At 33.7% G+C, this 14,389-nt stretch overlaps 1 pseudogene; it reads right to left on the bottom strand.

Annotated features, from left to right (window-relative positions):
- Positions 1 to 12,803: 12,803 nt before the first annotated feature.
- On the bottom strand, positions 12,804 to 13,522 carry LOC111139442 (annotated as a pseudogene).
- Between the last annotated feature and the right edge of the window lie 867 nt (positions 13,523 to 14,389).

The following is a 14,389-nucleotide window of genomic DNA, read 5'->3' on the forward strand; positions in this document are numbered from 1 at the left end:
GCCCCACATCGGGCTCTCTGCTCAGCGGGAAGCCTGCTTCCTCCTCTCTGCCTGCCTCTCTGCCTACTTGTGATCTCTATCTGTCAAATGAATAAATAAAATCTTTAAAAAAAACCTCATTCTTTAAAAAAAAAGAAAATTTAACTTTACATCAAAATAAAAATTTTCTGCATAGTGAAGGAAACAATCGACAAAATTAAATGGCAATCTAATGAATGGGAGTAGATATTTGCAAATGCTATATTCAATAAAGTGTTAATATGCAAAATATATAAAGAATTTATAAAACTCAACACCCCAAAACCAATAATCCCATTAAAAATGGGCAGAAGACATGAAGAGACATTTCTCCAAAGGCATCCAGATGGCCAAAAGACACATGAAAAATGCTTAACATCATTCATCATCAGGGAAATGCAAATTGAAAGCACAATGAGAGATCATCTCACACCTGTCAGAATGACTAAAATCAAAAACACAAGAAAAGATAAGCGTTGAAGAGATGTGGGAAAAAAAAGAGACCTTGTGTACTGTTGGTGGGAATGCAATCTGGTACAGCCATTGTGGAAGATAGTATGGAGGTGCATCAAAAGTTAAAAAGTAGAACTACCCTATAATTCAGTAATTGTGCTACTGGATATTTACATTTATTTTATATCCTGTGACTTTACTGAATTTAGTTATCAGTTCTAGTAAGTTTTTGGTGGAGTCTTCAGGTTTTTCTATATATAGTATCATGTCATCTACAAAAAATAAACATTATACTTCCTACTTACTAATTTGCATGTCTTTTATTTATATCTTTTGTCTGATTTCTGTGGCTAGAACTTCCAGTACTATTTTGAGTATAAATGGTGATATTGAACATCTCTGTCATGTCCCTAACCTTAGGGGAAAATCTCTCCATTTTTCACCATTGAATATGATGTGGGTTTTTCATATAAGGGCTTTATTATGTTGAGGTGTATTCCCTGTAGGCCTAGTTTGCTGAGGGTTTTTATCATGAATGGATGATGTACTTTGTGATGTGATTTTTCTGCATATATTGAAAAGATCATATGGTTTTTGTCCTTTTTCTTATTGATGTAATATCTCATATTGTCTGATTTGTGAATATTGTACCATCCTTGCATCCCAGGAATAAATCCTACTTGATCGTGGTGAATGATTTTTTAAATGTATTGTTGGATTTGGTTTGATAATATTTTGTTGAGGAATTTTGCATCTATGTTCGTCAGTGATATTGGCATATAGTTCTCTTTTTTTGTGATGTCTTTATCTGGCTTTGGTATCAGAGTAATGCTGGCCTCATAAAATGAGTTTGGGAGTTTTCCTTTCTCTTCTATTCTTTGTAATACTTTGGGAAGAATATGTATTGACTTTTTTAAGTGTTAGGTAGAATTCTCTGTGAAGCTGTCTGGTCCTGGACTTGTGTTTGTTGGGAATTTTTTGATTACTCGTTATAGTTCATTTCTGGTAATCAGTCTGCTCAAATTTTCTATTTCTTCATGCTTCAGGTTTAGTAGAATATATGTTTCTATGAATTTATCCATTTCTTCCACGTTGTCAAATTTCTTGGAATATAGTTTTTCATAATGTTCTCGTACAATTGTTAGTATTTCTGTGGTGTTGGTTGTTATTTGTCCTCTTTCATTTGTGATTTTGTTTATTTGAGTCCACTCTTTTTTTGACAAGTCTGTCTAGAGGTTAATCAATTTTAATAATTTTTCCAATGAACCACCTTCTTTTTTCATCAATCTGTTCCATAGTTTTTTTTTAAATTTTCTGCATCTTTCAGTTCTGCTCTAATCTTTATCACTTCCTTCTTTCTGCTAGCTTTGGATTCTGTTTATTGTTCTTTTTCTAACTCCTTTACTGGTTAAAGTTAGGTTGCTTATTTGAGATTTTTCTTACTTCTTTCTGGTAGGCCTGTATTACTATAAACTTCCCACATAAAACAGCTTTTGCTGCCTCCTAAATATTTTGGTCATTGTATTTTCATTTTCATTTTTTCCAAGTAATTTTTATTTATTTTTATTTCCTGGTTGACCCATTCATTATTTAGTAGCATGTTATTTAACCTCCATGTAATTGTTCTCTTTTCAGATTTTTTTGTTGTGGTTGATTTCTAGTTTCATAATGCTGTGGTTAGAAAAGATGCATGGAATGACTTTGTTCATTTTGAATTTGTCATGACTTGTTTTGTGACCCAAGTTGTAATCTATTCTGAATGTTTTGTGTACACTTGAAAAGAGTTTGTAGTCTGCTGTTTTAGGATAGAATGTTCTGAATTAAATCCATCTGTTAAATGGTGTGTCATTTAAAACCATTGTTTTCTTGTCGATTTTCTGTTTGGGTGGTCTATCCATTGATATAAGTGTGGCATTAAAGTCTTCTACTTTTATTTTATTACTATCAATTACTTATTTATGTTTGTTATTATTTTATATGTATAGTTATTCCCATTTGGGTGGATAAATATTTACAATTGTTATATCTTCTTGTTGGATTGTTCTCTTTATGATTATACAGTGTCCTTCTTTTTTTCCTGTTACAGTCTTTTCTTAAAATCTAGTTTGATATGTCTTAAAATCTAGTTTGTCTGATATAAGTATTTCTACTCTGGCTTTCTTTTGACATACATTTTCATGATAAGTATTTCTCCATCTCCTCATTTTTTAAAAAAAGATTTAATTTATTTATTTGACAGACAGAGATCACAAGTAGGCACAGAGGCAGGCAGAGAGAGAGAAGGAAGCAGGCTCCCTGCTGAGCAGAGAGCCTGATGTGGGGCTCGACCCAAGGACCTGGGGATCATGACCTGAGGTGAAGGCAGAGGCTTTAACCCACTGAGCCACCCAGGAGCCCCTCCATCTCTTCACTTTTAATCTGCAGGTGTCTTAGCTCTAAAATGAGTCTCTTGGGGCGCCTGGGTGGCTCAGTAGGTTAAAGCCTCTGCTTTCGGCTCGGGTCATGATCCCAGGGTCCTGGGATCGAGTCCCGCATCGGGCTCTCTGCTCAGCGGGGAGCCTGCTTCCTCCTCTCTCTCTCTGCCTGCCTCTCTGCCTACTTGTGATCTCTGTCTGTCAAATAAAATAAATAAAATCTTTAAAAAAAATAAATAAAATAAAATGAGTCTCTTGGAGGCAGAATATAGATGGGTCTTGTAGTTTTATTCATTCTATCACTGTGTGTCTTTTCTTGGAGCATTTAGGCCATTTATAGTCAAAGTAATTATTGAAAGATATGTATTTATTGCCATTTTGTTACTTGTTTTGTGGCTGTTTTTATAGTTTTTCTCTGATCTTCTCTTGCTTTCTTTTATTTTTTTGTTGACTTTCTTTAGTAATATACTTGAATTCCTTTCTCTTTATTCTTTGCATATTTATTAATAGGTTTTGATTTCTGGTTATGATTTGGTTTGTATATAATATCTTATCCATATAGCAATGTATATTAAATTGATGGTAGCTTAAGTTTGATCCCATTCTTTACTTCTGCTCCAACCCCCACCCCCCCAAGTTTTAGGTTTGGTGTCATATTTTACATTCCTTTATCTTCTGGATCTTTTGACAGATTTTTACAGATATGCTTATTTTTCCTGCTTTTTTTACTTCTGACTTTTCATACTCTCACTCATGGTCTTTCCCTTCTACCCAAAGAGTGCCTTTGATATTTCTTGTAGGGCTGGTTTAGTTCCCATGAAATCCTTTATTTTTTGTTTGTCTGAGAAATGCTTTATCTCTACTTCTACTCTGAATGGTAACCTTACTGGATAGAATATTCTTGGCTGCAGATTTTTCCTATTTAGTACTTTAGAATATATCATGCCACTTTCTTTGGTCCTGCAGAGTTTCTGCTGAAAAATAAGCTAATAGTCTTATGGGGTTTCCCTCATATATAACTGTCTTCCAGGTAACAAGAAAGGTCAGTTTGTTTATATTGACAATATTAAAAGGAAGGTAATTTGTTAAGATTTAATTATTCTGTCCTTAAAATTATAAAGGATATCTAGACTTTCTTTCTATAATAATGAAGTATCCCAAAATAAACAGAAGCTGTATGATAACAGAAAAGTATTATTCAAATACAAGAGAAGAAATTATATTACCACAGAGATTTGAGGCTTCATTATTAACATATCAATGAAACACTGACAGAGGTATGTAATTTGAATGCCATTTTTAAAGAATAGGATTATTCTATTAATTCTTCAGTTTTGTTGTTACACATCAAACAAAATTTCCATATTACCAGTAGAAATACACCTTCTCCCTTCAGATCTGTCATCACTAAGTAAAACATTCACTTTAAACTTTTTGATTATTAAAATATTTAATAAACAATTTTAGAAGTCTCCTTGCCTATCTTTTCACAGCCACCTGAAATTCTCCCTTCTCTTTGTTTTCTCTTTTAGCTGTATCTTTTTTTCTCTTTTAGCTTCTTTAGTAACTGCATCAAGAACATAGATAACCAGGGACACCTGGGTGACTCAGTTGGTTAAACATCTGACTCTTGATTTCAACTCTGGTCATGATCTCAGGGTTATGAGATCAAGCCCCACATTGGTCCCCATGCTAGTTGTGGAATATAGTTAAGATTCTATCTCTCCATCTCCCTTTGCCTCTTACTTAACCCTCGCTTGTGCACATGAGTGTGCACTCTCTCTCTCTAAAATAATAATTAAAAATAATATATATAAACAAAAGCTGCACTTTAAAAAAAACTGCACTGTCATTAATCTGTAGTCACCATGTAGGTTCACAGTCTTGGCGATTTATTTTTTTACCTGTTACAAAAGAGACTTCCTGCTTTAGTAGAGAGCAATTGGTCTGTAATTATTTCATTATATGTATATTAGTTGAAAATGTTTTTGTTTAATTACTGACATGACTGTGTCTATAAAAACTGCAGTGATTGACTATTAAAAGGAACTAAAGCATAAAATAACCAATAAAATAAATATATAAAATGATCAGAAATGGCCTCATCTAGAGTTGGCAAGTGAGAACTCATTAATCAGACACAATCTCTGACTCTAAAAAGGCTTTTAACTCAAGATAGAATCATGGCAAATAAGTTCCTTTATGGTGTCCAAAATATTTCAGGAGGTGTAAGTCACACAGACAAACACTTCATGAGAGGAGAGAAATTATTATCTGTGTCTACTACCTCTCTTCCATCACCCCTCTCCCAAACTACCATTTCATTAGACCCTTGAACAATGGGGTTTGAACTACACAGGTATGCTTTTATGCACACTTGTTTTATAAATGCTTTACTGTACTATAAATATATTTTCTCTTCCTTATGGTTTTCTTAACATTTTTTTCTCTTGCTTTCTTCATTGCAAGAATACAGTATATAGTACATATAACATACAAAATACGTGTTAACTAGTTATTTATATTATTGATAAGGCTTCTGGTTAACAGTAGGTTATTAGTAAAGTTTTGGAAGAGTCCAAAGTTATGAGCAGATTTCCAGTTGCATGGGAAAGGGGATGATCAGTGACCCTAATCTCTGCATTGTTCAAGAGTCGTCTACATTGCCTCCCAAAGGACTCTAGAATTTCCATAACTAACATGAATTTGGGGAAATGAATCCTGCTTTCATTGATGGTAGTGTATATAGATATATGCAGAAAAATTATATACACCTAAAATCCTGTATCATTTACTTTATTTCAGTGTATTAAAATTTTACCCTCTGAAGACATTTGCAGAAGATACAAATATAAAATAAAAACAGCTCTTTCAGTGATTATTCAACAGAACAGCAAACAGAAGTTAATGTCTCCATTAACTTCATATGTATTATGACTTTTTAATCCTAACCTAGCTTTTCTCTGTCTTCTATTCTCTCTCTCTTGCCCTTGTAAGCCTAATATAGTATGCAACTAGGAAGTTAGATTCACCATGCCCCACTCAAAAAATAGTTTTATATTAATAAACATATAGCAAATTTTGGTTAAATATACACAATGTCCAAATATCCATACCACAGTAAACCCCCATTCATGTAGATAACCAAGAACTGCTTATATTTTAGGAGTCATCCCTAGTATGCCATTCAGTAAAGTAATGTTTGGCTCATTTAAAAAAGGAATCTCCCACCATCAGCTAATATCTCATCCACATTGGTGGTGATTTCCAGCATCTGACTGCTATATTCTTGCTATTTCCTTTCCTTACATGTTTCTCATATTTTTCATAATTTCATAGCTTCTGCAAAATTATATCCTCAGTAATGACCATATTTTAACAGCTGAGATTAGAGATTTACTTTTCACTTTTAATATTTAGATATAGGTTTTTTTAAAAGGGAGGGGAGATTCAAAGCCAGCTGCTGATAGCAGTTCCACATAATCTTTTACATAACCAAAACTGGTTTACAGTTTAGCAGGGTAAACACCATTGATGATATCTAGAAGCTTACTTAATAATCTCTTTACTGGTTGTACTAACGACTGTCTTAAATGGCAATGTCTATTTTATTTTTGATCTCTAAACTTCTACACTACAAATTAATCTTCAAGGTCCTCTTCATTTCAAAATCTTGTTTTAGTTGTAAGAGTCAGTCAGGACTTCATATTGTAGCAAAATTCTGCACAGTATCAGTCTTTCTTTTTGCTTCTGAATTTATGAAAGGTCAAGTCACATTTGATAATAGAACAAAAATTACCGATGAGTTCTTTGATGTGACTAGTATGCTTAAGTTATTCTTTAATATTATGGTCAATTCCTATTTAGTCATGATACTGGTGTATAAAGGTGGCATGGATAATTCAAATCAATCCAGAGATTATCTTGAGTCCTTATTTCACTTCTCCCATTAAATATTTTTCCTTGGGAACTAATAAGTAGTAAAATGGATGTATAAATTCTTACCTGTCCAGGCTTCAGGGGATAAAAAAGGAGCAAAAGACAGGAGAAGAAAGGAGAAATGCAGTAATTTGTATAATTCAGAACCTGCATAATTAATCCTTAATCTAAGTTCACTGTTGTTAGCAAACATTTAAAAGACATCCTGTAACTGCCTAATAAGTGCATTTCCTCTTATAATAGGTACATTATAATCAGTATGCAAAAATTACCTTGACCACAAATAGCCAATGCTTCCTAGAATGAATGCAACTTCTAAGAAGGTTTAGCATATAGTTTAAGCTTTTACTTAAACAATCACTTAACAATTGAACAAAATATAGCATATGCAGCTTTATTCTACTTTTCTTACATGTACCTGAGACACAAAAAAGTGTTTAATAAATACCTGGTAATTTTGTTAAGTTGTTGCTATGGATTAGCAATATAACATGATGTATTCTGCTAAAAAGTCTTTGGATCAGCCAAATGAAGTAGCCCCTCATCACTTTAGCTTTTATTTCCATCATGATTACAAAGGGATAGATGTATTTGAGACTCTGAACAAATGTTCTTTAATCCCTATATATGTTTGTATGCAAATTATTTTATTCATTAAAAAATAAAAAACAGAAATCTCACTACCATCAGTACTAGGGAAACCTGATTATAATAATAAAATATCTGGCTGAGTACCAGAGCTCACCAGCCTTAAACCCAGAATTGAATTTCTTTTTTAAAAAGATTTTATTTGTTAATTTTTCAGAGAGAGAGATTAAGCACAAGCAGGGGGAACAGTAGGTAAAGGGAGAATCAGGTTCCCCATCGAGCAAAGAGCCTGATGCAGAACTAGATCCCAGAACTAGATCCCAGATTATGACCTGAGCCAAAAGCAGAGGCTTAACTGACTGAGCCACCCAGACATCCCCATAATTGAATTTCTTCTTATATATCTATGATAGTCTAGAAATGGTTGATTTTTCCACGGTTGCATTGTAGACCTTAAATAAATATTATTTACCCAAAGGAGAAGCCATAATATAACAGGAAAAGAAAGAGTTTCTAATCAATCTTTGGCATTCCAATATATTTAAGAGGTAAAACCTAGTCAGTGGATGAGTCTAAGACAATTCCTATGAAGACAGTAGATATCACTTGAATATCAGAAATACTCTAGAGTTTCTTTTTTAATTTAAATTCAATTATCCAACATATAGCATATCATTAATTTCAGATGTAGTGTTCAATATAGAGTTTCATCTTGGTTACTAATGAAATAGCCATCTGACAAATGCAGGCAGTAAAGTGGCACTAATCAGGAAAATGACAGGGAAGTTACTTCTTGTCCTTCTGCTAAGTGAAGGACTAAAGCACCATGATACTTCTTCAGCCTTTAAATGACATTCCTTGTAATGAAAATGCACAATATAAAGGGTTAGTGAGATAAAATGTAAATATTTTAAGGTATAGTTTTGTGACATTTTTTTCCCAGAGTTGGAAAATATATCCTGGGCTGCATGTAGAACCAGTAAACCTGAGATAGTTAAAGTCTCAAAAATAGACATATAAATTCAATGATAAAATATTGTCAGTTTATGTGTGCTTTCATCCATATTTACATATCTGTTTACTAGAGTAAACATTCTCAAATTGTCTTATGTAACAATTAACTTGCAAAAGCATGATAGAACAATGGAAAATGCAAAAGTCTTACACTGGTAAATATTTCTCCCATTATATTAATGAAATCTTAAGAATAATAGCATAGATAGCCTAATTAAATATGAAGAAACAGAATTTATTATGTGGTGATGATGAAATAATCACTTGTAGAGAAATATATAGACAGTTCCCCAAACAAACAAACACATTAGCCAAGATTTAATTAAGTTTACTTCAAAGGTGTTAGTGCAAGCTTGAAAAGTAATAAGTGTTATTTAATTAGTCAACTGAATTTTATCACCCTAGGCTTTGACTCATTCTTTATTGTAATTATAAATTTTCTTTTTGCTCACTTTCCCTACACAATTTTGAAAAAGACTTGTATTGACAATGTTTTGGCATTTGATACATCTCATTTTTTGACAGAGGTCTTGTTTCTATCTGAAATAAACTCTCCAGGAATGGAGACACAAAATTTGCATTTAAAAACATTTCCCAAATGATAATAATGTACCTTAAATATAAACCCCATGGGTTAGTTGGTCACATTCAAATAAAGAAAAAATTCATCATGTGTCTTCTAATCTTTAATGGTGGAAATTGCAGTTACTTTTGGTAAGCAAAATTTTGACACGCTATAAATCATATCTTATCCTATTATCTACTATCTCTTTCCCAGAGTAGACTTGGTATCCAGGTTTTGGAAAGAGACATTATGGCACAAATATAACAGAAGCATTCAATATAAATTCAGCAATATTACACAAATAACATTTATTTATTTATTATTTATATAATCATTGCATAGATAATTTATATAATAAACAAGAGTTAAAATGTAAAGTATATAATGAATAAATTAGCATTATGTGTTATACACTATTATATAAATTACTTCTCTAATAAAAATAATAAATATAAGAGCAGTCTTTCTTTTCTATGCTCCTGCCCCAAGCAATCAAATAAGAAAAAGAAGTAAAAGGCATCCAAATTGGTAAGGAAGAGGTAAAACTGTCACTATTTAAAATGATAGATAGTATATAAAGAAAACCCTATGAATGCCACCAAAAATTATTAAAACTGGTAAGTGAATTCAATAAATTTCAGGAGAGAAATTTAATGTACAGAAATGTGTTGCATATTTATACACTAATAATGAAGAGGTGGAAAGATAAATTATGAAAACAATCCTATTTACAATTATACCCCTCAAAATAAAATACTTTGGAATAAATCAAACCAAGGAGGTGAAAGACCTGTACTCCAAAAACTATGAAAGATTGATGATAGAAATTGAAGATGACACAAACAAATGGAAAGATAACTCATGCTCATGGATTGGCAGAACAAATACTGTTTAAATGTTCATACTGTCCAAAGAAATGTAAGGATTTCATGCAATCTCTATCCAAATCAGTCGCAGAACTAGAACAAATAATAAAATTTATATGGAACAACACAAGACTCTAAATAATCAAAGCCATTTTGAAAAAGAGCAACAAAGCTGGAAATATCTCAATCCCAGATTTCATAATACATTACAAAGCTACAGTTATCAAAACAGTATATGGTACTAGACAGTACTATGGTAAGCAAAATAAGTCTGTCAGAGAAAGACATATACCATATGATTTCACTCATGTGTGGAATTTAAGGAACAACAAACGAACAAAGGAAAAAAGAAAGAGGGAGAGAGGGGCAAAAGAAAGTCTTTTTATCTGTAGAGAACAAACTGATGGCTACCAGAACGGAGCTGGGTGGGGGATGGGTTAAACAGGTGATGGGGATTAAGGAAGGCACTTGTGATGAGCACTGGGTGTTATATGGGAGTGCTGTATCACTATATTATACATATGAATCTAACATTACACTATATGTTAACTAACTGGAATTTAAATAAAAACTTAAAAAAATAGGCAAGGCCATTAAAACTGTTATAACTGTATTCTATATGTTCTTTATGTTCTAAAAGTTAAGTAGATACATGAAATATATAGAAAAAGTAAAATGTCAGAGATGAAAGAAATGAATAGAGATGAAAAAGGTACAAATTTCCAGTTATAAAATAAAAAAGCCATGGAAATGTAATGTACAGGATAGTGGCTATAGTTAATAATATTGTCTTGCACATTTAAAAATAGCTGGAAGAGTAGATCTTGAAACTTATCATCATGAGAAAAAAATTATAACTGTGTATGGTGGATGGATGTTAACTGGACTTACTGTGGTAATCACTTTATAATAAATAAAATATTGAATTACTGCATTATACACCTGAAAATAATATGTTATGTCAATTATACGCCAATTTTTAAAAGTCCAAAAAATAAATGTTTAATATTTTTAAAAAACAAATATAGCTGTAGTATCATCACCAGACATGTGCTGTGATGAGCACTGCGTATTATACACAACTAATGAATCATTGAACACTACATCAAAAACTAATGATGTACTATATTTTGACTAACTGAACATAAAAACAACAACAACAACAAGCAAATATATCCTATGGTGGAAAAACATTTACTTGACATTAAAGAATTTCTTTAATTCATTTTCTTTTTCTGTAATATTCAAGAATTAAACAGCTTTTTTGTGTGTAATTCTTCCAGATTATCAAATTGTCTCTCCATCTTTCCATTTATCCATTTGTAATAGATTGAATATTTGTCTCAATTATTCACTCCCCTATAAATAGAATTCTATATCCACACCTTTGCCTCAAGTTAAGTGTACTTATCTGGTCTTTGGCCTTGGATTTAACCACATGGCTTGCTTTGGCCAATTGGATCTTAACAGTCAAGATACAAGCAGAGACTTGAGATGTGTCTATGCAGGTTTTGTTGGCTCTTCTGTCCTTCATACACTTGTAACTACTTCTCTAGTCTGAGCACCAAAGTGAAACATAAGTAACAACTGACAGACCTGAAGGCTGTAAAAAACTTTTCCCAACTGACCCACAGAAATATGAATGAGAAATAAGTGCTTATTTTGAATACCACTGATATTTTGTGATTTTTTTTAAACAGCAATAGGTGACTGATACAGCATCTATCCCATCCATCCATTCATCCATTCTTTTATCAGTATATGCACCAGTTGAGTGGTGTGATAGCTATCTGGAGTGATAGCTATAGCTATAGCAACAACGGTTGCTTCTGAGTGGTATAATATTACTTTAAAAATAGCTTGTCTCTTTTCTTTATGTATTATTTGAAGATTTATAAAGGCAAAGTCTCATTGTTACAAAAATATAGTTATTATTCCTTCAAAAAGTAGGAACAATATTAGGAAAAATATATAAGAATATTAAGAAATACTCTATATTTTAGGAAATATTTTATTTCTAAGAAAAATTATAAATTATTTCTTATTATCTCTAGTTTACTGGTATGTACCTGAGAGTTTCATGCACAGACATAAATTTTTGTTACATTAGTTATGTGAAACATCTTTCACTTTGCTATCAAATTCCATATACATAAATATGAGGTACACTAAAAGCCAACCCACTGGGATAACTAACTGCTAAATTTGGTGATATGCTAATTTCCTACAAATTATTACATGTTTTATTTGATGCACCTTTTCTGTGTGATGTACTTCTTTTTTATTTTTTTAATTTTCTGTCTGACTTTATTTTCAAACACACCTTCTTTAAAAAAAAACAATTTCTGCAGGGATAACAAATATCTGTATTAGGAAATCCAATCATACAAACATACTGCATCTAGTCTGGGGTAGATATGTTTGTTTTTTGGTAACATACATTAAGTGGTACTAATTACAGAGTAACTATAAGGCAACTAACATGAACCCACAGAACTGTAACTGTCACAGCTGCATGGACTTGGGTCTTTCTGGATGAGCATTTTCAAAAAACTGGCTCTGAAATAGGGACTCAACAGAGTACCTTGCAGCTGACAGATGACAGGCAGGACATGTTAGTTATAAAGTAGTAGCAGCCTAATTCACAAAAGTTAACAACTGTTTCTCTTTCTAAAAAGAAGCAACAAGTTAATAAATTCCTTAAATTAGCACCTGGTGTGTCTTGTGGGAGTACAGAGGAGGGCTGTCAGAAGGACCTCGGTGACCAGGTGGGTTGGACATCATTAACAATCATGATTGGTTTCTAAATACTGGTAGCAAGTTGACTTTTGATTTGTAATCTTAGGTAAATTATAAATAAATGAAAAAACGCCAGTAATCATACACTAAGATTAATAAACAGCACTTCAAAATTAACTGCATGAAGGCTGTGCTTGCAGCAGGGTTTCACAAGACAAAATACCCAGATTTTTTCTTCGCACATCTGGCTTGCAAAGCAGCTCTCATGATCATTTCAAAAACCTCCCTCACTCCGTCTTCGGTCTTTGCTGAACACTCCATGTACCCAAAAGCGCCAATCCTGTTTGCTATATCTCTGCCTTCTTCCAGCTTCACTGGCTCCTGCTTCATCTTGGCTTAGCTCCCTACTTGTATGCTCATCATTCCGAAGACCGTTCTTATTCCCAACCAAGATGATGGGCACGTTGAGACAAAAGTGCTTGACTTCTGGGGTCCATTTTTATGGGATGTTTTCTAAACTATCATGGCTGTCAATGGAGAAACACATCAGTATAACATCAGTATCTGGATAGGAGAGAGGCTTCAAGTGGTGATAATCTTCCTGCCCAACTGTATCCCACAAAGCCAACTCTACCTAATTTCCATTAACTTCAATATCTGCCATATAGTTCTCAAACACTGTGGGTACATAACACTTTGACAGAGAGAGAGAGAGATCACAAGTAGGCAGAGAGGCAGGCAGAGAGAGAGGGGGAAGCAGGCTCCCCACTGAGCAGAGAGTCCAATATGGGGCTCCATCCCAGGACCCTGAGATCATGACCTGAGCTGAAGGAGAGGCTTAACCCACTGAACCACCCAGGTGCCCCACAAGTCTTGCCACAGGTTCCACCACCAATAATCGCCAGTTCCTTCCAGATGGCAACCATGCTTACAAATGTGCTACAAGACCCATGGCCTGTGTGGCAGAAATTCCACAAGTGCCTTGAACTTCTCAGATGAAAGGCAATCAGGTGATGACTCGGAGTCTGGCCTCTCTGGGCCAAGGAGGTCTGTCTGCAAGTGGCAAGATCGGAGAGGGGCAGGTGGCTGAGGAGATGGCAGCAGATTAACAAGAGAAGCCCCTGAAGATGGCAGGTGGGAAGCGGGGAGCACCAGTGAGCAAGGGCAGTCATGGATGTGAGAGAGTGATATACTTCTTATCACAACTTCCATAAAAGATGACACATTCCATATCACATATATAACACAGTAACTAATAAAATGAAAAAGTGAGATAGGTTTTAAACAATGGACAGGGGATTTGGCAAGGTGGTGGAAGAGTAGGGAGACCTCATTTCATTTGGTCCCTTGAATTTAGCAGGTATCTATCAAACCTTTCTGAACACCCACAAATTCAGCCTGAGATGTAAGAAAATATATATGGAACTCTGTAAGTAAAAAAGTGACTGCTTTTTCAAAGGAAGAGGTATGGAGTCATGAATCTATGGGGAAGATATCAGAAGACAAACAGAGGGGGAGCCTCCATAAGCTGGCTACTGGAAAGTGACACAACACTGGAGTGCAAAATCAAGACTCTTAGATATCTGCTCCAGTGAGAGACATCTCTTTCTTTTTTTTTTTTTTTAATTTTATTTTTTATAAACATATAATATCTTTTTATCCCCAGGGGTACAGGTCTGTGAATCGCCAGGTTTACACACTTCACAGCACTCACCATAGCACATACCCTCCCCAGTGTCCATAATCCCACCCCCCAAACCCCCCTCCCCCCATTAACCCTCAGTTTGTTTTGT

Source organism: Enhydra lutris, unplaced genomic scaffold, assembly GCF_002288905.1.
Source record: "Enhydra lutris kenyoni isolate GAN:26980312 unplaced genomic scaffold, ASM228890v2 scaffoldscaffold107, whole genome shotgun sequence".
NCBI lineage: Eukaryota > Metazoa > Chordata > Mammalia > Carnivora > Mustelidae > Enhydra > Enhydra lutris.